We start from the raw sequence: 25,987 nt of genomic DNA on the forward strand, positions 1-25,987 counted from the left end.
TAATATCTCGGCAGCACTATAACTTCTCATTTTTTTAATGACATCATCAACCTTATTTCTTCTCATTCTTTTGATGCGTGTAGCTCATTTTTGGGATATTTTAAAGGGTTAGTTCACCCAAAAATGAAAATGAAGTCATTAATTACTCACCCCCATGCTGTACCAACCCCGTAAGACCTTCGTTCATCTTCGGAACACAAATAAAGATATTTTTGATTGAATCTGAGAGCTGGATCAGTCCTACATAGACAGCCTGAGGGACTGGCTCTTGACGGCCCAGAAAGTCATTAAAAGAAAAGGTTTAAATATTCCATGTGCCTACAGCGGCTCAACTATAACTTTATCAAGCGACGAGACTACTTTTTGTGCGAAAAAAAAACGTAAATAACGACTTTATTCGACTTTCCATTACTTCCTTATGGGCGCATGCGCGAGAACTGAGACGAGACCGTTCTTCTTCGACTACTTTTTGATACCGGCTGCTCACCGCTTAGGAGTTTTACCGCCCCCTACCGTATAAGATGACGTACTGCTTGTAAACAGAACGTTTTGCGCCTCCGGCTATATCAGTACGTCATCTTATACGGTAGGGGGCGGTAAAACTCCTAAGCGGTGAGCAGCCGGTAACAAAAAGTAGTCGAAGAAGAACGGTCTCGTCTCAGTTCTCGCGCATGCGCCCATAAGGAAGTAATGGAAAGTCGAATAAAGTCGTTATTTACGTTTTTTTTTCGCACAAAAAGTAGTCTCGTCGCTTGATAAAGTTATAGTTGAGCCACTGTAGGCACATGGAATATTTAAACCTTTTCTTTTAATGACTTTCTGGGCCGTCAAGAGGCAGTCCCTCAGGCTGTCTATGGAAGAGTGATCCAGCCCTCAGATTCAATCAAAAATATCTTTATTTGTGTTCCGAAGATGAACGAAGGTCTTACGGGGTTGGTACAGCATGGGGGTGAGTAATTAATGACTTAATTTTCATTTTTGGGTGAACTAACCCTTTAACCTCAATGTTTACAGATGGCACCTTTAATACGAATTTATATAAACTTTTAACAATTTAATCAAGCTTTTAAAGTTCCCCTGTAGTCAATCATTTTATCCCTTAAAACTCATCTTTGATCACTAAAACGACATATTGAGGAAAAAAATCCTGTGAAAAAACTTTCTTCATGCCTTAAAATAGCTTGAATGTAACTCGACACCCTTGCCTCATTTAGTATACACGGTTCTATGAATATGCAAATGAGCCCCGCCTCCACTCACTCACTCACTCAGAGATCCGCTGGTTGACGATCACACGTTGATCTGATTGGTTACAAGGTCGTTTGTGACGTCAGAAACACCAGCGATTTCACACCGTATTTTTGAGACTGTCTTTGGTTCACTGCAGTTTTTAGGAGAAAACACTCAGCAATGCTGTCCACTTATGAGTTTACACATGATTTGTCTTAATGCATAATAAAAACACCACCTAGACATTGAAAACAACAATAAAAAACTTTTAATCAGTACCTTTAATAAAAAGTCTGTCTTTTAAAAAAAGCTTTTTCAAAGACAGACAAGAACAAGGAACAAGACAAAACCCACATCGTGACATCATAGGATGCCCGTTTCAGTGCGTGTCTCTTTAAATGATAATGAGCCACAAAAATGTTGGGGTGAGTAAATTATCAGCAAAAGTTTTTTTTAAAGTGAACTACTCCTTTAAAACTTGACTTACATCATGCACTAAGACCGACGGAAAATGTAAAGTTGCGATTTTCTAGGCTATAATGCGAATTTCAAGGCTTTTGGCTATAATCAAGAAACTTTAGTGCTGTACCATGAGTGATCACAACTTTACATTTTTCGTCGGCCTCAGTGCACGATGTAACTATAGAAGAGTCAAGTTTTAAATGGTAAAAAAATATTGAAAACTCTTTGGTCATTCTTTTTCGTTGAGAAATGCTAATGGTCTTGTGCACTTCAATGATGTGTGCTAAGCTATGCTAAAAGCGGGAGTTGTAAAATGAGCCTATTTCCAATAAAAGTGGAGTATCCCTTTAACAACTCAGAAAACATTGAGATAGCAATGAGGTTTGCACATAATAAGCGCCATTTAAACTCTAGCTCAAGTACTACAAATGTACATGTAATTATTACAGTTAAATCACAAGCAGCTCACGGTCACACACACAATTAAACATTGACAAAGGTGTTATGTTTGTTTAACATTCTGATTAATCATAACGTTGGTCTTACTCTGTGTGAATCCAGTCTTCATTAACATGTCTCTCAAAAACTCTGACATGAGCTGCCACATTAATGCCATGCCATCTTCCTAATCTGATCAGTCGCTGGACAATTTACATTCATTAAACACACAATTCCACTGAGAACGTCACACACACCTGAATGCATGTCGACAGATGCTGTTATACTTCTCGACGCTCTGAGTTTTGACAGGTGCCGCCCCACCGCTCACCTGTCGGATTGTCTGTCAAAAGCTAATTTGCCAATGAAAGCCTCATGAAGCGAGTGTTTAAAGATAGATCGCATTTCCCACCGCCACCGTCCTGTGATAGCGTCAACACCACCGGGGTGTAAAGAAGAATATACTGTTGATGAGAAGGTGTGAAGCTCACACATTTGAACACATCCAGGTCTGGGTGTGTGATCTTTTATATGTGTGTGTGTGTGAGAGATACGGCAGCACCTCCTTGCACACGTTTTGACTCAATCGCATTTGAAGCGTGACTGGTGAACATAGACACAGGGGTGAAACTGAAACAATTCCTCTGAGTGTGTGAGAACCGACTGCTCACTGCTGATACACACACATTTTGTTTTTGGTAAATATGTCGTATAATGATTAGAACAAACACGCGAATGGGCCTGTCATTTAATCTTTCTTAAACCCTGAAGTCATCGTGCAACTGACGGCTCTTGACCTCATCTCCAGGGGTCGTGACCCTGAACTCTGACCCTGAACTCTTCCAGCGGCTTGAGAATTACAGCAGTGACTTCGTTACCAATACACAATTCAAAATGGCTTGTGGTCTGAATGTAAATTAAAGCCTTTATTTTATTAGGGCCCGAGCACTAACAGTGCGAGGACCCTATTGAAACTGTTAGGGTTACTTTTTTCTGCAAAGTAAGCTCCATTTTCACGGCCACAACATGGTCAAAAACTCACCAAATTTGGCACGCATGTCAGGACTGGTGAAAAATTTTGTATTTTGTGGGTTTCGTGGATGGGCAAGGCAAAATGGCTCGCTAGCGCCACCTAGAAAATTGGAAAAAATTAGCCCCTCGTCCACGTTCAACCTACTGTACATGCACGAAATCTGGTGGGGACGTGTATCATATCAAGACGCACAAAAAAGCCTCAAGAACCCATAGCCTAAACTCGACAGGAAGTCCGCCATTTTGAATTTGGCGGCCATTTTGGGACGATTAACACACTCCGTACTTTAACAAACTCCTTCTAGGGATTTAGTCGGATCGACTTCAAATTTCTGCTGTGCCTTCTACAGGCATTGATGATGTAAAGTTGTGCTATCTGCGCATTTTCGTCGATGGGCGTGTCCGTGGCGTCGATGATTCGTCATGAAAGAGGAAGTTATAGTAACTTGACTGTAAATGGCCAGATCTGCACGAAATTTTACAGATTTGACAAGAGTCCCGTCCTGAACAAATCTACATGCCGAAATTCACCCACAGTCATAGCGCCACCTAGTGGCAACAGGAAGTGTCCTTTAACGAAGCAGCCCCCGCCGCATGTTTGAGCGACATGTACGAAATTTCTGTGGTACATCTAACATGTCCAGACACACAAAAAAGTCTCTTGGAGCGATGCCCTAGAGTCAACAGGAAGTCAGCCATTTCTAATTTTATCGCCATTTTTCCATGATTTACTCATTACGTACTTTAACTAACTCCTCCTAGGGATTTAGTCAGATCGATTTCAAATTTCTGCTGTGCCTTTTAAAGGCATTGACGATGTAAAGTTGTGCTATCTGTGCGTTTTCGTCGATGGGCGTGTCCGTGGCATCGATGATTCGCCATGAAACAGGAAGTTGTAGTAACTTGGCTGTAAATGCCCAGATCTGCACAAAATTTTACACATTTGACAAGAGTCCCGCCCTGAACAAATCTACATGCCGACATTCACCCACAGTCATAGCGCCACCTGCTGGCAACAGGAAGTGACTTTTAACGTAGCAGCCCCCACCGCACGTTTGACCGACATGTACGAAATTTCTGTGGTACATCTACCATGTCCAGACGCACAGAAAAGTCTCTTGGAGCGATGCCCTAAAGTCAACAGGAAGTCGGCCATTTCTAATTTTACCGCCATTTTTGGATGATTTACTCATTACGTACTTTAACTAACTCCTGGTAGGGACTTAGTCGGATCGACTTCAAATTTCTGCTGTGGCTTCTAAAGGCATTGATGATGTAAAGTTGTGCTGTCTGCGTGTTTTCATTGATGGGCGTGTCCGTGGCATCGATGATTCGCCATGAAAGAGGAAGTTGTAGTAATTTGGCTGTAAATGCCCCGATCTGCACCAAATTTTACACATTTGACAAGAGTCCCGCCCTGAACAAATCTACATGCCGACATTCACCCACAGTCATAGCGCCACCTGCTGGCAACAGGAAGTGACCTTTAATGAAGCAGCGAACCAAATTCACAGCCGCAACGGCTGAGCCGCAGAATATGCAACGCGGCCACCTCACACCCCAACGCGCTACAGGTGCGAGGGCCCGCCCATCGCTGCTTGCAGCTTTAATTCTAAAATATGATTGAAAACGTAATGTATGCGTAAATCATATTTCACACTTTAAATATTTTGCGTATAGAAAATTGAGCCTATTTATTTTTTTTATTATTATTATTGATGTGATTGTTATATTTTTATGGTTTTGCATGACATTTTATTTTATTTGCAGGAAATTGCAATCTTATGCCTGGTTCAGATTACACGATTTTAGCCCAATTTTGGCCCGATCCATTTGACGCAGGGTGTAGTGGGGATTCGTAAATGACAACGGGCGTGGGGACACAAGATTCGATCGTATCATCTCATATAGTGTGTCATAGTGGGCGACAACCTGCGGCGCGTCTGCGATGCTTCACGACATCACGACAAAAAGACTAGCATGTTTAATTTTTTAACGATCGTCTACGACGGTTCCGTCACATGTTTGAGGTTGACCAATAGGAGCACAGAAGCTTTTCCGTCCACAACTTTCAACAATGGCGAAACGAAAGAGAGACGATGGTGCTAACGTTAAAACTAAAAGTAAAAATATACAAGAAAACAAAATTTTACCTCAAGCACTTTGGAGGATTGACAGCCCACACTGTCCTCTAGGAGCAATCCAGGACCGTGTCCATTGTCGGGCTTTCTTTCTTTTTTTACTTTTAAAACACAGGACAGCCAATACAACACTCACCGCTTCATCCATTGTTTACGTTAGTTTCTGGAAGTCACTCGCTAATGGGCTCTATGCACGGCGGTATTTCCGGTGAATATATAAGGATGCTCGATAACTTCCGCCGATCGTAGAGTCCAATGCAATACCGAGAATTTATATTGAATTTTATACTCCATGGTTTTACTAAAGAAACGTTAGTCACAAAAACAGATAAAACAGACACCCCTCGTTGTGTTTATGCTTCTTTTTAAAATTATATTAAATAAACATAACTACATATAAAATTACATCTAAACGTATGTACGTTTCGTATCAAAGCCTGGAGGACAGTAAATTTTGAAGACTCTGCCATAATCCCGTTTTCCTCGGTTCTCCTCCGCTTTAATCTACACAACCGGAAATGGACGAGCATCCTTGCGTCAAATGCGGAACTTATGAGTGCATACAGCCCATAGTTTCGCCTTCTCGATGACAACACGCGTGCTGTTAAAGACGGCACGCGATGACTGGTCAGGAAGCAACGTGTAGTCTGACATGAGTCTTGTCCACGACACAAGATTTTAGGAGTCAAAATCACGTAATCTGACACAGTGACCATCATAACAGACAAAAAAATAAAAAATCGTGTAATCTGAACCAGGCATTAGTCACCATGAAATAAAAATTTGCCAATTTATTTACTTATTTAATTCATGTGGCCTCGTAATTTGTTTATCAAAATAAGTTTTCTCTGCTGACGGGTTTACTGGCGTGAGATTGTGTAAACAGCGATGATGTGTTTTGTGGGCGGAGCCTGATGGCAGAAAATAAAGTCTTTGGAAGCCATGGACAAAAAAGTTAATTTTGAGTTTATATTTCACAATTCAGCCTTTTTTTCCTGGCAATTCCGAGTTTATTTCTCACAATTCAGAGAGATGTCTGTATTCTATAAAAATTAAGACCATCTTCTTCTTTTTTTATTATATATATATATATATATATATATATTTTTTTTTTTTTTTTTTTTTTTTTTTTTGCATTCTGGCATTCAAAGGCACAATAAGACATTTTTTTCTCTTATTCCGTGAATCATTTTCCTCCATTTCTCTGCCACCAGTGAGGATGTGTGACGTCTGCTTCCAACAATCCATGCGATTCCCAATCCGACATTTTTACTTGTTTGAGAGGCAGATACATCACAATAGGGAGGAAAACTGGTGTTTTGATTTCGGGGGGGTAAATTATGACAGATTCACACACATACAGTACATTGTGGAGATTTCCTGTATGTGCTAAACAATGGATATACTATTTAGTTATTTGCTTGCATGCCTCATTGGGTTGCAAATGATATTTTGACACACATTGAGCCTGGAAGATCATGATGCCATCCTGTCCTATTTGTCTAGAAAGTCAATGCTTATTACAGTACATGAGCGTTGAGCAATGATGATTGTAAAGGAACAGTGGATGAATTGGTGAAGGTGTTGCAATCTGTATGTATGTTTGAAGCATCCCTCTGTAGGAGCTTGCCAGCGGGAGAGAGTCTTATAATGCACTTCAAAGATTCTTCTCGCTGGTCACTTACTGAGAATAAGACGGATCAAGCGTCACTCAGTCGAAACGAGAGAGAGAGAGGGCATTGCAGAAGGTTTCTTTATGTAATGTGCATCCTCTCCTGTTGCAGATGACCCATTAAGGGCAAACAGTGTGTGTGTGTGTGTGTGCAAATATCAAAGAGGTCGTGTGTCTTCTCTGGTGTGGACCATTACCTTTGATGGCTGATTCTTATCCACCGAGAACCGCCAAGCATCCCCAGCTCTGAACTCTCAGTGCAGTGGACATGTGAAATAAATGTAATGTGTCTCGGGGACGTCAGGCAGCTTTGTTTCTGTCTCGGACTGTATCTTCCTTGTCACCATCTTGAGTGGTATCTTCAATCATAGTCCAGCTCCCCCTCCCCAAACTAATTGCTCCATTCTTTTCATCCACTTACATCAATCTTTTTTTTTTTCTTGTCCTCCACGTTTTCCCTTATCTTTGTCATTGATAATCTGCCAGCATGACTGTTAAAAGACACTTTGGCAAAATGCCGTATCAGTCATTACAGAAATTAGACGAGAAAAGGGCCGTTCGAGACTGATGGTTTTCAGAACTGTTATTCGAAAAGTTATTCGAGCTTCTGAGAGAAAACACACATGGCTGTTGTTGGATTAAAGAGCTTCGAGAGTTTTATAACATTTTTGTTTTGCACATCCTACGTTTTCTTAAAAAAAGGAAATTCGACATGCTTACATAAAGGGAAATGGATACAAAAGTACTTTAATTATATCTCCAATGAATAGATGAGAGGTAAACAAAAAAAATGATATATTATTTGTAGCCTACAGTTAACCGTTATGTGCCAAATCAAGCGTTTGGTTGAGCATGTTTTTGACTAATAATTAAAAATACACTTCAGCTTTTTCAAAGCACCAAGTAACATCATTTTGTAAGGTTAGGGCTCTTACAGTGTAATACAGGGGTTGGACAAAAAACCTGAAACACCTGGTTTTACTACACAATAATTTGTTAGAATGGTGAGGGCCTCATTTTGCATCCAAATACAGCACCAATTGACAGATAGAAGTCCTTCACAGTGACCAGAGGGATTATGAGCCGTTCCTCTTCCAGAACAGTGTCCAGGTCACTATATGATGCTGGTGGACTCGCTCCTCCAAAACACCTCAATAATATTCAGATCTGGTGACTGTCAGACCATGGGAGATGTTCAACGTCACTTTCATCTTCATCAAACCCTTCTGTCACAAGTCTTGCTGTGTGTGTTGGTGCATGATCATGCTGATACACGGTTTGAGCATCAGGTGCTCATGATCCTCCAGAAGGGTTTGGTAGTCCTCGGCAGTGTCGTGTCCATCAAATACAATCAGGATTGTCATGATATTGGAGCTCAAACCATCACTGATCCACCCGTGCTTCACTCTGAAGATTGGCCGCCAGGCATATAGATGTGAAACCTCCAACATTGGCCAGTGTTTCAGTTTCATTGTCCAACCCCTGTATGTAAAAAAATTATGCTTAGCTTGCAAAATTTCACCCAAAACAGTTAACATGGCTGGGGTGATTTGTTTCTGACATCCATGTTAGAAGAAGTGCTGTTGATTGACGCTGTGAAATCTAGTGGATTTTTTTTTTCTTGCATAATATACCTCAACCAGATGATAGAGATGGCTCAGTTTAGTTAGATGCTCCTCTCAATAAAATATAGTGACTCAAAATGTGCTCAACCGTTTGGTTGAGAAGTCAGTTAAAGGGTTTGGCAAACATACCTGTAAATTCAAGCTTTGCCTTTTATGTTTTTCAGTGCCACCGTGACGAATGCGAGGGGGAGATTACTCGCGACTGCCGGCAGATTTGAAACCCTGTTCAAGATGGAGGATCACGCCGGGCTATTCTCGAGGACATGTAACAGAGTCGCCAAGGAAGCGAAAGAGAGAATCAAAACTGCACATCAACAAGACCAAAGTCAGTATTGGAGTGGCTATTCCAAGATGGAAACTCATGAAGAGCAAGGATTTTAAAAGGTGCCTGCTTTCTTCTCGACAGGTGAATTCAAAGTTTTATAGTTGCTTAGTCGTGCATAACGCTAGAATGACGTCTAGGATATTTCTCCTCGCGTCAGTGAACACTCATGGACAAAGTCGAACTGGAAGCCATCTTGAATAATATGGCCACCATAGGAGTTAAAACCAGGCTAGATGTCTTAAGGCGGAGTTTCTATCGTCATCACCGGCGGCCATCTTGTCACAGGTAAGCTGATGTAAGATGAGTGATCAACACGAACACAAATACTCTTATCTCGTTGAAATCTTGACGGATTTACAAACGGTTTGGTTTCTTACAAACGTTATTAACGAGGCTATAATTATCTGGATGATTATTTATTTATACACTTTTTATTCATAAGTATGTTGTGTCATAACTACATCTCTGACGTTTATAACAAAACAAACCGTTTGAAAATCGGTAGAAAATTGAGCAAGTTATGGTCATTTAAATAGTACATGTACCATTAACACAATGTTACGAGTGAGTGAGCTGCCTGTGACAAGATGGCCGCCAGGTGCAGACGTCGACCTCCATTGGCCAGCAGCGTGGACGACATATCTAGCCTTTATATAGATGTCTATGGTTAAAACACCCTTGAAATGGGAGGGGCTAGAAAGTAATATTCAGTTGGTAGTCATATGTAATTTCACCGTAATCTCACAAATGACGTTGCGGTTCGGATGGTAAATGAAAACTCTCAAGTGGGAACGTGTGAAAGCGGAGGTACTGTATGGCTGTCTACGTCCTGATGTAGAGCAACCCGATACACTACAACAACAACAACAGTCGGGGGTAGCTCTAGCCGTTCGCCTGTAAGGTAAACGTTTCTACACAGTGAGTTGGACCAATCAGCAGACGTTGCTGCTACGCTTAGGATTGTGGGTAGTGTGGTTTTTTTCGTAAGATCACGGATAAAGCATGTTTTTCGGTTGATTTCATACAAACTTATAGCTTCAACATAGTTTCAAAAACCTTTGTTTCACAACCTCACAGCTCGTGGTCAGTCTACCTCGGATGGTTTAGACATTAGTGCTGATAATCTAAATCCTTTTTTACACAACCGTACAGTATATATGCGAGTGAAACGGCTTCTCAAACAAGAAAAAAGTCTAAGAGCGCATGAAATAAAAACAAATAAAATAATGTCAATTTTGATTTCACCGTGACTTTCCCCAAGTCCCCGTGAACCGGAAGTTGCAAACGATTTTTCTCCAGTGCTGTGACGTATTTCCAAGTGAAACGGAATATTGAACAGAGGGCAGGGTTTTACTCCAGCGCTCCTCCTCTCCATCTCTCGCTCATAGCAAACTAACGGTTTGAGGGGAGTGGTTAAGCGTTTCCCCACCCAAACTGTGAAACCTACGTCATCAGAAAAAGAAACCGTTCCAGACCGGAAGTAACTTTTCAGATTTTGATTAAAGATTACTAAGGTAAAACATTTTTTTAATATATATTCACTTGCACGGATTAATTGTTCACCACAAGACTAGTAATATGCGCTAACAAAGTAAATAGGTTCAATTTTTTTGATTTCACGGGGACTTTAAATAGTTTGCCAGTATTATCGTTTTATACAGTCTGTCATTCCAGTAAAGCCATGCTGACTCTGACTGTGAGATTGTAGATAAATGATTGTCTGGGAACTGCCTTTGTTGTTTTCTGGTGTGTATGGCCTTGTAAGGTGGGAAACTGTTGCAAGGCAGGCCAGTAAAGTGTCTCCCTCCTGCTGTGAATGAATCCTCCTCTGCCCAGAGCAGATGTTTCCGCTGCTTTCACAGATTTAGACACACCTGCTGCCTTCGGCTTCAGTTCAAGTTAAGGTGAGTCCGGTCTGCATGAGTTTAAGATCTCCTGGAGTTCCTCAGTGTTGTCTGGAGACTGGATAAAATGAGATCTATTTCAGTATATCTAACTGGATGTGTTTCAGCTGCGTCTCACTGAAGCACATGGACTCGCATTGAGCAGAATTAGAAAATGGTTATTACCACAAATGTGCTGGGTTTTTGCTTGCTTGTGTTTATTTGTCTTGTTTGGTGAGTGTATTATACTGCAGTTTGTGCAACTGGAGCAAGTTATTAAATCAATAATATCAAACTGCTGCTATCTTACAACTGATTCAGACTGTTGAGAAGTGAAATATTGTGAAATAATTTGTTCTTAACCGTAATAGCGGGCAATTTTCATGTCCCCATTCAGCACTGTTACATTTTTAATGGATTATAGAATTAGTATACATTTAATTTCTTCCCTAGTTTTGCTTTTATCTAATTTCCTTTTGTTTTGTTTTTATATATATTTTTTTTTCTGAGAAAATGTTATATAAAGAATAGATTGGAATAATTTTAGAATATAATATCATGTGCAAATATATGTTCGGATCATGTGACTGTGGCACTGAAATTTCAGCTGAATGAATTACATTAAAATAGAAAACCATTATTTTAAATTGTAATAACATTCCACAATATTACTGTTTTTACTGATTAAATAAATGAGGCTTGTTGATGACTATAATAGACTTCAAAAACATTAAAATTTGTATTTTTTCCCCCAATAGTTAGGCCTATTTATTTTTTAGTTCCTGATTTGTTTAGGCACAAATGGCACCGTTTAGCAAAGATGTACAGCAAACCGATAAGGCTTAGCCCAAAAACAATGTAAAAGAAGGTCCCCATCTTCCAGCGGTTGACATCGGGTCATCATGGTGAACAAGAGGGGGTTCTGTCTCTTTAAAATGCCCTGACGTCATTCTGATGCAGAACCGAGGATGACCTCGTGCGCGAGGAAGGAGAGAAATCAAACGTATCATATCATATATAACATTCAGCCCTGGTTTTTGGCAGCACCACTACAGTTGTGGTGTGTGTGTGTTCATCAGCGCTGTGTCCAACGCATAGGAATGCAGCAGGGATGCTGAGAGTGGTGTGTGTGGAAGCGCGCGTTGTCACAGCGACAGACCAGCTTGGATACAGAGCGTCACAGAGAGCGTGAACGCGCACAGGAGAGAGAGCGCTAGAGAGAGAGAGAGAGAGAGACGGGCAATCAAAAACCTCACAGCATCTCATCTCCCCCGTTGCACACGCTCCCGGAATCACGGGAAAACGACAGCGGAGCCGGTGAGCATCATTACCGCCGGAATCAGACGCTCGAGAGACCGATAGATTAAACTCGAGACTTCGCTGCCAATGTCAGCGAGTTAAATCGGCGTTTGTAGCCGTAAAACCGTCAAATATCACGAAAGAGAGTCTTGTAGAGACATATAGAGGGGAAAACAGGTCATAGAAGTGAATTCGTGTTTATTTTGTGTTTATTTTTTCTCCATATGCGCTATTAAAGGAGAAGCTGACTGACCGTTTTTTTAACGGACAAATCCAACTTGACTTCATTTACGTAGACGTTCCGTTGATGGAGCGACGCGCGTGCACGATCCTTCACTTTTGAAATCGTCTTCGGTGAATGTGTGTTATGTCGGGGGTGTTGTCGGGAGAAACCGTGAAACATTTGCTGCTGTTCTCAGACAACGGAGGCTCTTGTGGTTTATTCCGAGCTCAGGCTGATGGAATTGCGCTGAAAAACGACTGACAACACAGGGAAATACCCATAGATCTTCAATACACAGACCTCGGATTTCTGCCCACGGCTCATTTCCAGCCAGGTAAAGGTATTTCTATGGCTAATTTACTAATAGCTAGGCTGTTTTATAGTCAGCAGGGTCCGTTGGAATAGTGCATAAAGTGTTGTTGGTATAAAGGGAAATAAATGACCGTGTTTTGCTGTTTAAACTGTGTGTGGTGCTGCAACCTGTTCCGAAATGCTTCATCCCCGCGCGTTTCAATTGGGGCAAAACGGGCACGCGCTGATGGCGCTGTCGCGTGTATGATAGTGTGGGTCGGGAAATAAACGTGCATATTGACCCATTTTAAATAAGCATTAATCATGCTTTAATATTTTCTTTCCTTATTAGCCAACACAGATTCATTTATATGCATATCTTCTCTTTAGTTCTGAAACCAGACACTGTTATCACACATTGTTTTTAGCATTATGTCTCTAACTTTGATATTCCCAAACTTATAGCTTAGGAATTTTAAAATGAATGTCAATTGCAAAGAGTAGGCCCATACCAACCACATTGAGTTGTAACACCAACAGAAAACATGGACTTGTTTGCCCTGGATTTGTGATAAAATATAGGCTGTAAACCATCAACAGATTAAAAACAGCAAGCTGTAATCAGTGCCAAATTCAGACAAGTATAAAAAAATATAAGCTAACAGTGTCATATTTATGGGACCGTGTCATCATTATGGGCCCTCTATCTATCTATCTATCTATCTATCTATCTATCTATCTATCTATCTATCTATCTATCTATCTATCTATCTATCTATCTATCTATCTATCTATCTATCTATCTATCTATCTATCTATCTATCTATCTATCTATCTTTTGTATTGTCTTATACCTCAAAATTGGTCCTTTATATTTGTACACAGAGACATAAATATTTTACTTGGGGAGGGTGTGTGATCTTGTATAGTGATGTCATCCCATCTATCCTGGTCCATGAATAATTTGTTAAATTGATGGCGTTACAAACAACACTGCCCAGTCTCCCCTGTTTTTGAAATATCAACAATTGTCTAATTTATTTTCTTATATTTGAAAGGGCTTTGACGTCATAAAGCATGAAAATGAGATTATCAAAGAATCACTCCGGCCCACAGCATCCTTCTCTGTCCTCCTGCAACACACACACACATACACACAGGAACATAAACCTATCACCGTATATCAAAGACAAGTAATCGCTGGTTCACTGATGTGCCGAACATCTGATGGGAGGAGAGGTCGAAGCAAGATCAGCAGTTACCACACACACACACACACACACATAGTCTGAAAGAATGGGCCACATTTATATGCTATCCTAGTATGGCCATTCCAAACCTAGTGGATAGCAGAATTGAGAAGAGACAGAAGCGCTCTGTTCTGTGAGCAGGGAATGCTGATCTCTCTCTCTCTCTCTGGCCCGAGTAGCAGATATGGGGCTCACTGTGTCATTTGGGAGCAATGTAATGGATGGGAGCAACTGTGTGACTGTCCTTGTGTTGGACTGATTGGCTACTATAGATGTTCATTTTTCCACTTGCTGCAAAACCGTATACTTTAATCTGTGTTTATACCGAAACATCGACCATATGTGTTCATTGATATAATGTCACAACTATTACATTGTGGCTATAACTTTTTGTAAGACTTTCATGTTGGAACATGGATGTGGAGATTTGCTCCCATTATAGCCTCACTGATGTTGGGCAGGGGTTTCTTCCAAATTAAAGGGTTAGTTCACCCAAAAATGAAAATTAAGTCATTAATTACTCACCCCCATGCTGTACCAACCCCGTAAGACCTTCGTTCATCTTCGGAACACAAATAAAGATATTTTTGATTGAATCTGAGAGCTGGATCAGTCCTAGATAGACTGCCTAAGGCAGTGGTTCTCAAACTTTTTCAGGAGGAGGCCCCCTTGTGTAGGGTGAATCCTTTTGTGGCCCCCCAAAAGAAAACTCATAACGAAAACATCCTCAAACGTACAATTTTACTTACAAATTTTAGATTGTACCAAAAACAAATGAATTTGTACAATGCTGGAACAACAGTTCTGTTTGTAGCTTTATGTCTTTGAATATACAAAATTAGTTAAATTGTACATTTCATTAAATATAACAATTTTTTATAAAAAAATGGTTTTGACAGTTAAAAATAATATTGTCTGAAAAGTGCAACAAAAGTATTGAATACTGAATATTTGTGATGTTCATAGTAAAAGATGAACACTGAAAAATTAATTTGCTGATTGTAAAAAAGTGCATTAAACTTCTTACATTTTAAGGTAGTAAATGACAGTGGCTCAAGTTTGGTTTGCAAATTTGAACAGCAATCTGTTTTTTCAGCAAGAAACAAAAAAAAAATCTACTCTACTTAAAGAAATACTTTTTCAATATAGAAGACATACAATTTTATACAAGTTTTACAATATAAAAGAAATCATGCAATGCAGATTTCACATAGGACAATCCAAACTTACATACAGGTAAAATAATTTTTTTAAATAATTTCATATTCTAATCTAGAATTTCTTTGCGGCCCCCCTAGCGCCATCTGGTGGCCCCCCAGGGGGCCACGGCCCCCAGTTTGAGAACCGCTGGCCTAAGGGACTGGCTCTTGACGGCCCATAAAGTCATTAAAGAAAAGGTTTAAATATTCCATGTGCCTACAGCGGCTCAATTATAAGTTTATCAAGCGACGCGACTACTTTTTGTGCGAAAAAAACATAAATAACGAATTTATTCCACTATTCCATTACTTCCTTATGGGCGCATGCGCGAGAACTGAGACGAGGACGTTCTCATTCGTCTACTTCTTGTTACCGGCTGCTCACCGCTTAGGAGTTTTACCGCCCCCTACTGTATAAGATGATGTGCTGATATAGCTGGAAGCGCAATACTTTCTGTTTACAAGCAGAGGAAGATGCGCGCTGTACATACGCTTTTCAATTTTGCGTATTTTCCGCGCTATAAGGTGCACTTAAAAGCCGTTAATCTTCTCAAAAAACGACAGTGTTCCTTATAATCCGGAGCGCCTTATATATGGATCATCATTTTATACTGTAGGGGGCGGTAAAACTCCTAAGCGGTGAGCAGCCGGTAACAAAAAGTAGACGAATGAGAACGTCCTCGTCTCAGTTCTCGTGCATGTGCCCATAAGGAAGTAATAGAATAGTGGAATAAAGTCGTTATTTATGTTTATTTCGCACAAAAAGTAGTCTCGTCGCTTGATAAACTTATAATTGAGCCGCTGTAGGCACATGGAATATTTAAACCTTTTCTTTAATGACTTTATGGGCCATCAAGAGCCAGTCCCTTAGGCAGTCTATGTAGGACTGATCCAGCTCTCAGATTCAATCAAAAATATCTTTATTTGTGTTCCGAAGATGAACGAAGGTCTTACGGGGTTGGAACAGCATGGGGGTGAGTAATTAATGACTTAATTTTCATTTTTGGGTGAACCAACCCTTTAACCCTAAAGTTCTTCAGTAGGGGTTTCAGTTTTGGCCAAAATATCTGTTAGCTTTCGTAAAAATTTTGTTGTATTCATAATAGGCTTTATGCACAACTTACTTCCACGTTCTCTGTAAAACAGGTCGCATCGCTTCCAGTCCAGGTCTTTTGTATGTGCTTCATGAAATTTTTTGCGGTTTTACTCAAGATAACTTAAAAGGAGCGAGCAAAGATTAGCATAACCAATATCCCTCACATGTGCAGATTGATATTTAAACGTTTTATATTTTTTATTCTTCACAGTAACGTTTAGATTTTTAAATGGAATAAAACGGCAATAACAAAGTGAACTAGTTACGTTAGCTGATTACCTTAAAAATCCATAGATATCGTAGTCAGTTCTTACGGCCGTTAAAACTTTCTCTGACAAGCGGCTGCGATGAGACCCGTTTTCCGGTTTGGTCACGTGACACGCGGCATAAAGCCTATCGTTATTTTTAGTCAGTGAGTTTTACTCATTTTGTGCACTCAGATGGCATCTAATTATAACATTTTATTTCAAAGAAACATTAATTTTATATAATTTTAATTATTTTCATGGTGCACATTTTCATCTTTCTATAATTTAATGTCATATTTATTTCTTTTAGAATGTAAACATATCAACATTTCACAGAAACAACGCGTTTAAGCTTGTTTTTAGAGAGTAAATTCACAAAGTGGCTCACACATTCTAACTTCAACATCATAAGAAAAATAATATTACCCTGATTTTTCGACATATAAGATGTCTTTGTACCATAAAAAAACATCTGCAAATTTCATAGTTTTAAACGTCCTTCTCATTGTAAAGACATTGACGTTATTTAATCAAATGTGTGATGTCACACGGGCAAAATACAGTTTCATATGCCCGCCTCCAGAGCGAGACATCGACGAATAGTTGTACATCATCTCCTCATAGGCTCCGCCCACTGGTGTTCGGTGGACATTTTCCTACACTGGATGCGAACGTCGCGTTAAAAACTTAAAACCCATTATAATCACTGACGCTGTCTACACTGACACACTTTACAGATGTGTGTTCAGTTTCTGACACTAATGACGAGTGGAAGAACGTTCGCTTGGTTTAAACAGCTCATCTGCGTCTCTGGAGAGACTTTAGAGGGATCCCAGTTTCAGAAACAAGTGGATGGTTTAATATAATGGCATGCCGGATCACGTCAGAGGATTATTTGTTTTTTTCGGTTTTATATGGATATTGTTTTCGAAACACTTTATGGGTGTTGATGCGGTTTCCTATGCAGTGACCTTAGCCAATAACACTGGCCATTTACTGACGAACCTTAAAGGAGCCGCCACTTAAAAAATTTCAGACAGAGGCTCAGAATGAAGGTTCAAAATAATCGTTTTTCTGCATTATTATTGTCATTTTTTTATGTTAAAATGTGGAACAAAATCTAAGACATGACCCATTTAAAGATCCCTTGTTCTTTTGTGTCACGTAATGCAGATAAGGTATAATATTACATTTAGTGAATGGTTAATATCAATGAATATAATTTTTATGTTAGCAGTAGGCTATGTTTTAATTGGAGCTGATTAATTATAGTCACAATGTCTCGTCGCCAAGAACATTTTTAATGTTCTTCCACACCAGACTCTGTATGTAAACCATTTATTTATCCTCATTACCATATTGGAACATAAAAGTTTTTCCCAAAACAAATTTTAAGCGCAAAATTCTCAAGAATGTTTTCTGGATGCAATATCAGCCATTTCAGCTTTTTTTTTTTGCTGTGTGTGTGTGTGTTAGCAGCAGCACCAGACAGCATGTCTTGTTTATTCATGCAGAAGCAGCGGATCAATGAGCACTAATTGATTTCAATGAACTGATTAAAGACAGGGAGGCAGGAGGCCACATTGTTGGAGGATATACGAGCATGTGTGCATGTGTTTTGTGTGTGTGTGATGCTTTGCTGGAGTGTAGACTCTGTGATCTCACAAGATGGAGAGACCAAACATATGGGTGTAGATGCGCACAGAAGTGTGTGTGTGTGTGTGTGTGCTGGTCTCGTACCCTGTAACAGATGGGCTGAACTGAGCCAGATAGGGAGTTGGACACCAGGCTCTTGAATCTCCATGTGTTCATTTGATAGTTACTGATTTCTGTGTACTATAGGACTGAATACGCCGTATATTTACCTCAGCATTCGTTCGCTTTGCCCAGAATCTGTTCATTCAGAGCAGCTCCTCGGATTCGTTCATGCTCGAGTGAGGCTGTGATGTATGTGAGTGTGTGTGTTGTATTGTCATGGTTGAATTAAGCTGAGGGATAAAAGGTAGGGCTGTCAAAAGGTCAGATCTGATGGTTTCTCCTGGTTCGTATCATTTCTATCTGTCCCTGTTGTGTGTAGAAAGGGGGCTTACGTCTACAGAACCCATCCAGGTGTTTAGTGGTCTCGGATTAGAGCCGTGTGATGTTGGGATGTAAGGGATCGAGATCGAGGGAGAAAGAGAACGAGATAAAAGCAGGTTTCCCCTCACATCCTGGATTCTCTCTGGTCATGCATCTCAGAGCTTTAAGTCAATTCTGGCCATCATGTCACCACTCGGCAGCCATTTTAATGAGATCCGTGTCCTCACTAGGGTGTGATGGTCCTCCTGTCTCTTCTGGTTTGTGTGTTTCCCGCCGTCCCCCTCTGATAGATTGCTCTATTCTTTTTGTTCACAGCACCTCACTTATCTCTCTCTCATAGGCTCTCGTTTTAAGGTTAGATGAAGGTCAATTGCTCAAAAGAATCACATTCACACACACGGCGTGTGAAGTATACTCATGCAACGGTGTTATAAAACAGACCAGTGAAGAGGGCCAAGGGGATTAAAGACATGAATGGACACACACACGCGCATTCACATCCCTCGGTGTGTGTGTGTGTGTGAGGCACCTGATGGGATGCAAGACTTAATGGTGTAGTAAGAAACGCTCCAAAATTATAAATTTACTCATATTCTCTTATATAAATTCTGGAGCCTATATAAGAAGTTTGGGGTTGGTAAGATTTTTTTGCACCATTTAGGAGGAGGAGAGAATAAGGCCCTGTTTACATGAGAACGATCACGGGTGAAAACTAAAAAATATTTAATCGGATGTGCCTTTCGTTTACACGGCGACCGCGTTTTGGGGGCTTAAAAACGCAAAAAAGCGAAAAACCACTCTCCAGAGTGGAAATCTTAAAAAACGCTCCACCTCCGCGTTCCCGTGTAAAGGGTAAAAACGCAAAATTCTGCTAGACAGTGAAGGTTGTACGCAGGCGTGCGGACTTGGTGTTGTTGTGTGGCAGTGCTCTACATTGCCATCTAGCCGCCTGGAGTGCACACATCGTAGGGCTGGGGTAAACGATTATTAACCAAACGATTAGTTGGGCGATTATTTTATCGATTAGTCGACTAATCTAATGACTAATTGGACGACTAATATAAAGAATATTTTTTTCTGCTGCTCAATTAATAAAAAAACAACATATCAAATAAATACTAGCATACTGAATCAAGATACTATAAGCTGGCTAACGTTAGTCTAATGTTATGTATTTGAACACCATCATTATAACTCTACAACCGCCAAAACCGTGTTATTAAAATATTTTTTACAAACATTTTTTATCATAGAGAATGTTTAAATATTAATATCAGCTGAGGAGGGAAACGGAGTCGGAGGCGGAGTTCACCTACTGATCAGAGCGCGTGCTGACACGAGGTAAAGCCTTGTTTATACTCGACACGTCCGCACGAGCGCGAATGTGCGCACGGCAAAAATGACCGTTTTTGCCGTGGGTACGCAAGACCAGGAAGACTGTGGCTGGCTGTGTGTACGCCTTTTTTTTGTAACAGCGCCGCGTCCGGGAACAACTTCAAGCCGAATCTGCCCGAGCTTGTACGTCTCACCACACCTGCACCCAGTTTGCGCGTCTAAATTGCATTTTTTTTTCTTAAGGGTTTGTTTACTGTGTGTGATTCATTTAATGGATAGCACATTCACTTCTAGTTGTCTTCGTCCTCTATTCTGCAATGTTTCGGTCTCCCACGTGTGTGTGGCAAGCTGTACCGCCGGGAACATGCAAAAAATAAATAAATAAAGAAGCGTCGACGCAATTTTCACGTCGAATCATCGACGTGCCGCTACAGCACTAATACATCGAATTTCACGCACTTTTGCGTCACCGTATGCACGCGGATTTCCCACCCTAAACGCTCGTCTAAACGCAGAATAAAAAGTGATAACGCAACTTTTGCGTTTTCTCTTCAGAATCATTTCCGTGTAAACATAGCCTAAGTGTTGAAGAGATAACACCACATGTTGCCATGCACCATCATAAATTACACACTTTTCAAACCACACAAGCATGACTGTTTTGATTGTTAAATCTAAAATGAGAATCTATTATGGTGCGTTCACACCGGATGTGAATAGCGCATCAGGCGCGAATGATTTCAATCTTAAGTCAATGCAAAGACGCGTTATGCGCATAAAAAATTCCTGTAGACGCGAATACGCCTCATTTAATAAATTAAGTTAGTGCTATTTGTGCATTCACGCGTTGATGCGAATTCGCGCCTTTCGCCGAATTGAAAAATCTGAAATTTGCCGTCAAATTTGCACCGTGTTAACCAATCAGGAGCCTAGCTGCTTGCTCACGTGGTGAAGGATCTGGATGCTTCAATAAATTATTTTGTAATATGACTAAATGCCTGGTGTGGTTCTAATGCACAACAAAGCAAATATTTTATCACTCAAAACTTTATTTCAATACACGAGACGTGTTCATTTTGTATTGAATGTTATTTATTCCATATCTAGATTATATGAAATATTATTATGATGTAAAGACAACCAACATACATGTGCATAAGTTCGTGTCTGGACGTGAGAGAGACAGGTTAATAACTTTGAGGCTGGCTCTATTTATCACCAAAAAAATAAACGACAGATTAGATGGATGAGGGCGAGGGTGATCCTCGCTCCGATGCGGGAAAACAGGTCATCAAACTGGGCGCGGGACAGGCGGAAGTACCGATGACAGCGGCCGTCATCCAGCATAGATCCTGGAGCGAGCAAATGGTGAAACTTGGCAAACGGTTCGCCTTCGAAGGGTCCAGTGGACACAAATACGGCCACGATGATCTCCACGCCGCTGTTCTGATCTCTGCAAATACAGAGCGGTGACTCTCTCGATGAATGCTCGGTCGACATACCTGTAAACAAAATGGCCGCCAACGGATTTCGATTCTGATGCTCGGGACTGTGTTAATTGACGCGTCACAACAAAAGTTTGAAGCGAAATTAACACAAAGTGGTCAAACTAGACACGGTAGACGTGAATTTGACACTCTATTCGCATCAAAGTGTGAACGCACAGTTAGACTGGCTGTCAAAAGTTGTCAAATGCGGCTTTATCGAGCTCAACTGCTCTGGCCGTGCTGATATAAACGAAACGCTATTGGCTATTATTATAATCGATGTGTCCTGTCCTATTTTGTTTCAGTGGAAATAACGTCAACACATTGAATAATCCTGCATTTTTCAAGGCACTTCAGTGGGCCTTTAATGATAATTAAAAAATGAAATGGTAAAACTAACCGTCGAGAATTTTTATCATGCTTAATCACTAAACCGGTTACTGTTTCATCACGAATTAACATTTATAAATGTGTCGTATGTATAGTCAACCTACAAATTGCTTGCTTTTAGCTGTTTCTGCATTGGAATAGAAGTATTTTGACTTAAAAAAAATATACACTTCACTTTTAATTCCAAGTTTATTGTGGCAGATTTGTCAGCTCCCAGAGTGTGTTTGATGGGACGGATAAGCCCACAATACAAGCAGCCGGAGCAGATCCCAGGTTTCCAGGGCATGACACTGTTAAACTCATTCAGTGTTAATAAGAGGCATCTAAAAATATAAACACAGTTGGTGATGATGTTAGATGACCTTTCTTGTTTGTTTTTATGTTTAGAAATCTGTTTTAAATGGAGTGATTAATTCATCATCTGCTGTTTGTTAATTCTATCCATTCATCTAATGGAAATCATTGCAGGTTGCACACATAGGTGTCACTGAGATATCCATAGAGATATCTCTCAAATGCATCGATCTGCATTGATATTCTGTTTAGTCACCGGCATGCATCACGTGACCAGCGCGGCAAGGTCACTGCTCATCTATGGCCTGATTTCCACTTCCTGCTGTTCAGGGGATTTGAGTAAATCCGCATTGCACGATGACGCTCAGATAGATTAGTATATTTATTATGTAAGACACGGACAACCCCCGCCCACACACACACACACACTTTTTATTTGTAATCATATTCCGTCAAATTTCAGGGATATAAATAGAAGCGTTTGTTGCTAGTCTATCCTTGAATAGAATTCATGCACTGTATTCACCATCAGAGCATTGAGTGGGCTATTACATCATTTCCTTCCTGTTTAGTTAACACACACACAGAATGAGACTATTAAGCCAAATGGCTGCTCTTATGGCAAGTGGGTCCTGGCTACAGCTGTGAATTCTGGGAAACAGATATATTTTGAGTGTTGATGCTAATCTGGTTGCATCCGTCTGATGGACACCATAATATCAAGAAATTGTAGTACCCCCTTTAACACCCCATTTTCTTGATTTTTCTCTCTCTTTACGTCTCTGTCCAATCAGGGTGTTTGTTCAGATAGCGGTGTCTGCTCTGGGTGCCTGGGTCTATCCGTGCCCTTGCCGTCTGAATGTTAATGTATAATAGGCGTTAGACAGCACACAGTAAGTGCTAACATCATAATAGCGAGTGATATGACAACCGACAGTCGCAGGCAGGTTGCAATAATGAAGCACTCAACATGAGGGGCTTTCGCACCGGAGGAACGTTTCCATAGTTCCTATTACAATCGGCAGGAACGATTTTAGCTAAAGCAGTGCCTTTTGGGTGGGCCCTGTTTACACCTGGTATTAATGGAGTTGTTCACTTTTCAAAAAACTTTTGCTGATAATTTACTCACCCCCATGCCGTCCATGTCTTTCTTTCTTCAGTCGAAAAGAAATTAAGGTTTTTGATGAAAACATTCCAGGATTTTTCTCCATATAATGGACTTCAATGGGAACCAAACGGGTCAAGGTCTACAAGACAATTTCAGTACAAACTGCAAAATTGTTCAAAGGGCTTTAAACGATTCCAGACGATGAATAAGGGTCTTATCAAGTGAAATGATCGCTCATTTAAGAAAAAAATAACAAAGTTTAAGTTTTATAAGATCAAATGGTGACCTTTCTCTGTTCTGTGATGCGCGTTCGTGACTCCTGTTCGTATTCGTTCATCAAAATGAATGAATCTTTTTTCGTGTCATTGGGTTCATTCAACGAACAAATTGACTCGGAAAAAGATTCAAATTTCATCTCTTAGCCCTCCCTTTTGCTCTTTTAATCGCATAACTATATTCAATCTCCATTATCATGAAACCCATCACACACAACAAAAACACAACTCTGATCACAGCCTTGTCCGTCCTTCAGTTGACGTCGTTGAGTGCCGCGCGTTTGGCACTCCAGAGTTCTGCCGGTGAGAATGCGACCAGGGCAGGGGGAAATAAAAGTCCTCGGCAGATTCGTCAGGAGGACCCATGGGTCAAACGAAAATAACAATAAAGTATAGTTCATTTTCAAAAAAATAAAAAATAAATAAATAATAGTGAAATAAATCAATAGAGTGGTATTCTCGTCAGAGAGACCCAAGGTCCAAAATAACTAACAAAACCCAATCTTACGGAATTAAACCGCAACATCATTTATAATTAACAGAACTTACTAATTTAAGAGCAGGACTCTCCTACATGACCACATTCTAGATAAAACACACAACCGAAAGAAACATAAAAATCATAATTTGATCTGATGTCTGAGCCATTACGATTGAAGCCGCAACAGTTCCAAAGATGATCTGAAACTCAAAGAAAACATCAAAATGCGTACACAGATATTATAAAAACAAATACACATAATGCAATTAACGCCAATGGTGTAAGAATAGTGTTATGATATGTACCGTGATGAGGTAGTTGGTGATACCCAACAAAATGTTGACGTGCATACACACATGTATGTATAATTTCTCAGATTCTGTTTCATTTCATTCTGTTAGCTTCCCCGCTCTTTCTCCCTCTGTGTCTAGAGGCATTTCCACGCTGAGGACATGGCTGTGTGTCTCTGGCTGGCTGGTTATGTAGGTTAAGGAGGGTGACGAAGGCATTGAGGACTGAGCGCTGCAGTGCTGCACTTTGGGAGGATGATGTGATGGCTAGAGCCTCTCTCTCTCTCTCTCTCTCTTCCGTTCTCCCCCCTTCCTTCCCCTCTCTCTCTCTTACTTTCCTTTTTTCTTCTTCAGTAAAGCACTGCTGGTCCAAATGCAGTGCAGAGTTGGCCACTTGACCCGTGTCAATATTAGCAGCTGGTCCTAGATCAGTGCAGTAGGTGTATTGGTTGAGCCTATAAAGTGAAAGTAGAGAGGATGGTGAATGGAGCAGCTAATCAAGGATCTGCTCTCAAGCCTGGATGTACTATGTGCTCTTTCTGAAAGTACGCTTTTATTCCCCCATTTCTCTCTTTTACTTTCTTTTTGACTCTAATAGAGTGTGTGGCTATTCTTTATGGCCATTGGGTCTTCTCAAGAACGTTGTTTGTCATATTTCATGCTAAGACCGTAATAGATAAGAAAACATATCTTTTGCAAAATGTAAATGAGTTTTTGCAATTGCAAAAGTAATGTTTGAAATTGTAACTTAATAACATTGTATTTATCCTGATAATAACAAAATGACATTGCTGTACAGTGATAAAAACAGTAATTAAAAAAGGATTTTAAAATTGTGATTTGACAAAAGGAGGATATTTTAAATCGTTTGTAAGATATATGTTATTACAATATTTATTATATGTAATTTTAAATTATGTAAAATATTATAAATTAATGTGCAATAATAAAAAAAGTGAATATATTTTTAAAAGGCACTGACATATAATTTTCTTTTTTTATTTTGATTTAGGGGGAATTATTTCTCTGCCATAAGAATGAGAGGAGAGAAAATAGAGCATTTTTGCTCAATCCTTTTTGTTCATTCTTTTTACTGCCACAATCAATGGTGAAAAAATCCACACTGAGTAAAAGAGACGGAGGGCCGGATTCAGAGAGAAAATAGGAGGGAGGGAATTAGGTGAGCCCAAGTCTCCAATAAAAAGAAAAGAAAGCATGACACGGTTTTCTTGGCCGATTCTGCTTGTAGAGCTGTTCATCTCTTCCTCTTTTTTTTTAAGCGCTGGGCGTTGTGTTTGGTTCGCTGCCATTTTTCATGTGAAACAGTGTTTTTTTAAGATTCATTAATCAGAAGGCTCTTTCTTTCCCTCAAGACTGAATCAATCATTCAGAAAAAAAGAATAGAAAGCGTAAAAAGATGGGCGGATACATCGAGTGCTTGTGTAGATGAGTTGGCATCATGTTAAAGGTTCCCATAGTCAGAGTGTGTTAATTGCATTGTCAATAGGGCGTAAAAAAAAAAATTGTTTGTTTCCGGTTTCCGACCGACCCTGTCAATTTATGTGCGACCCAAAATTATTTTATGAGCTTGGGGAAGAAATAATAAAAATTAAATAAATACACAAATAAAAAACTCTGAGGCGAACTATTAATTTACGTTTTTGTACAGCTCCGTCTTTTTATAGCACGCGATGTAAGATGCATCTTGTCCTCCAGCAATCTATTAACAAACGAGGCAGATATCGTTCGTCAAACTGAACTATAATACATATTATACAAGTCTTTTTTTGTAATTTAGGATATTTTTATTCATATTCGCACACATACAAATACA

General features: G+C 40.0%; 1 protein-coding gene across 6 annotated transcripts in view; it reads left to right on the forward strand.

Moving 5' to 3' along the window:
* Positions 1-25,987, forward strand: part of nlgn2a (neuroligin 2a) — a 291,636-nt gene that overhangs the window by 30,734 nt on the left and 234,915 nt on the right. For 2 of the 6 annotated variants that reach the window (XM_039658237.2, XM_039658242.2), the window contains exon 1: positions 11,792-12,664. The gene's annotated coding sequence lies outside the window, so the exon portion shown is untranslated. Of the gene's footprint in view, positions 1-8,764; positions 9,007-9,059; positions 9,211-11,791; positions 12,671-25,987 lie in introns of those variants that run through there. The other 4 variants (XM_039658240.2, XM_039658239.2, XM_089131182.1 and 1 more) reach the window with 4 other exon arrangements.

The sequence above is a fragment of the Pimephales promelas genome, chromosome 1 (assembly GCF_988280905.1).
Source record: "Pimephales promelas chromosome 1, fPimPro1.hap1.1, whole genome shotgun sequence".
In the NCBI taxonomy this organism is placed as follows: Eukaryota; Metazoa; Chordata; class Actinopteri; order Cypriniformes; family Leuciscidae; genus Pimephales; species Pimephales promelas.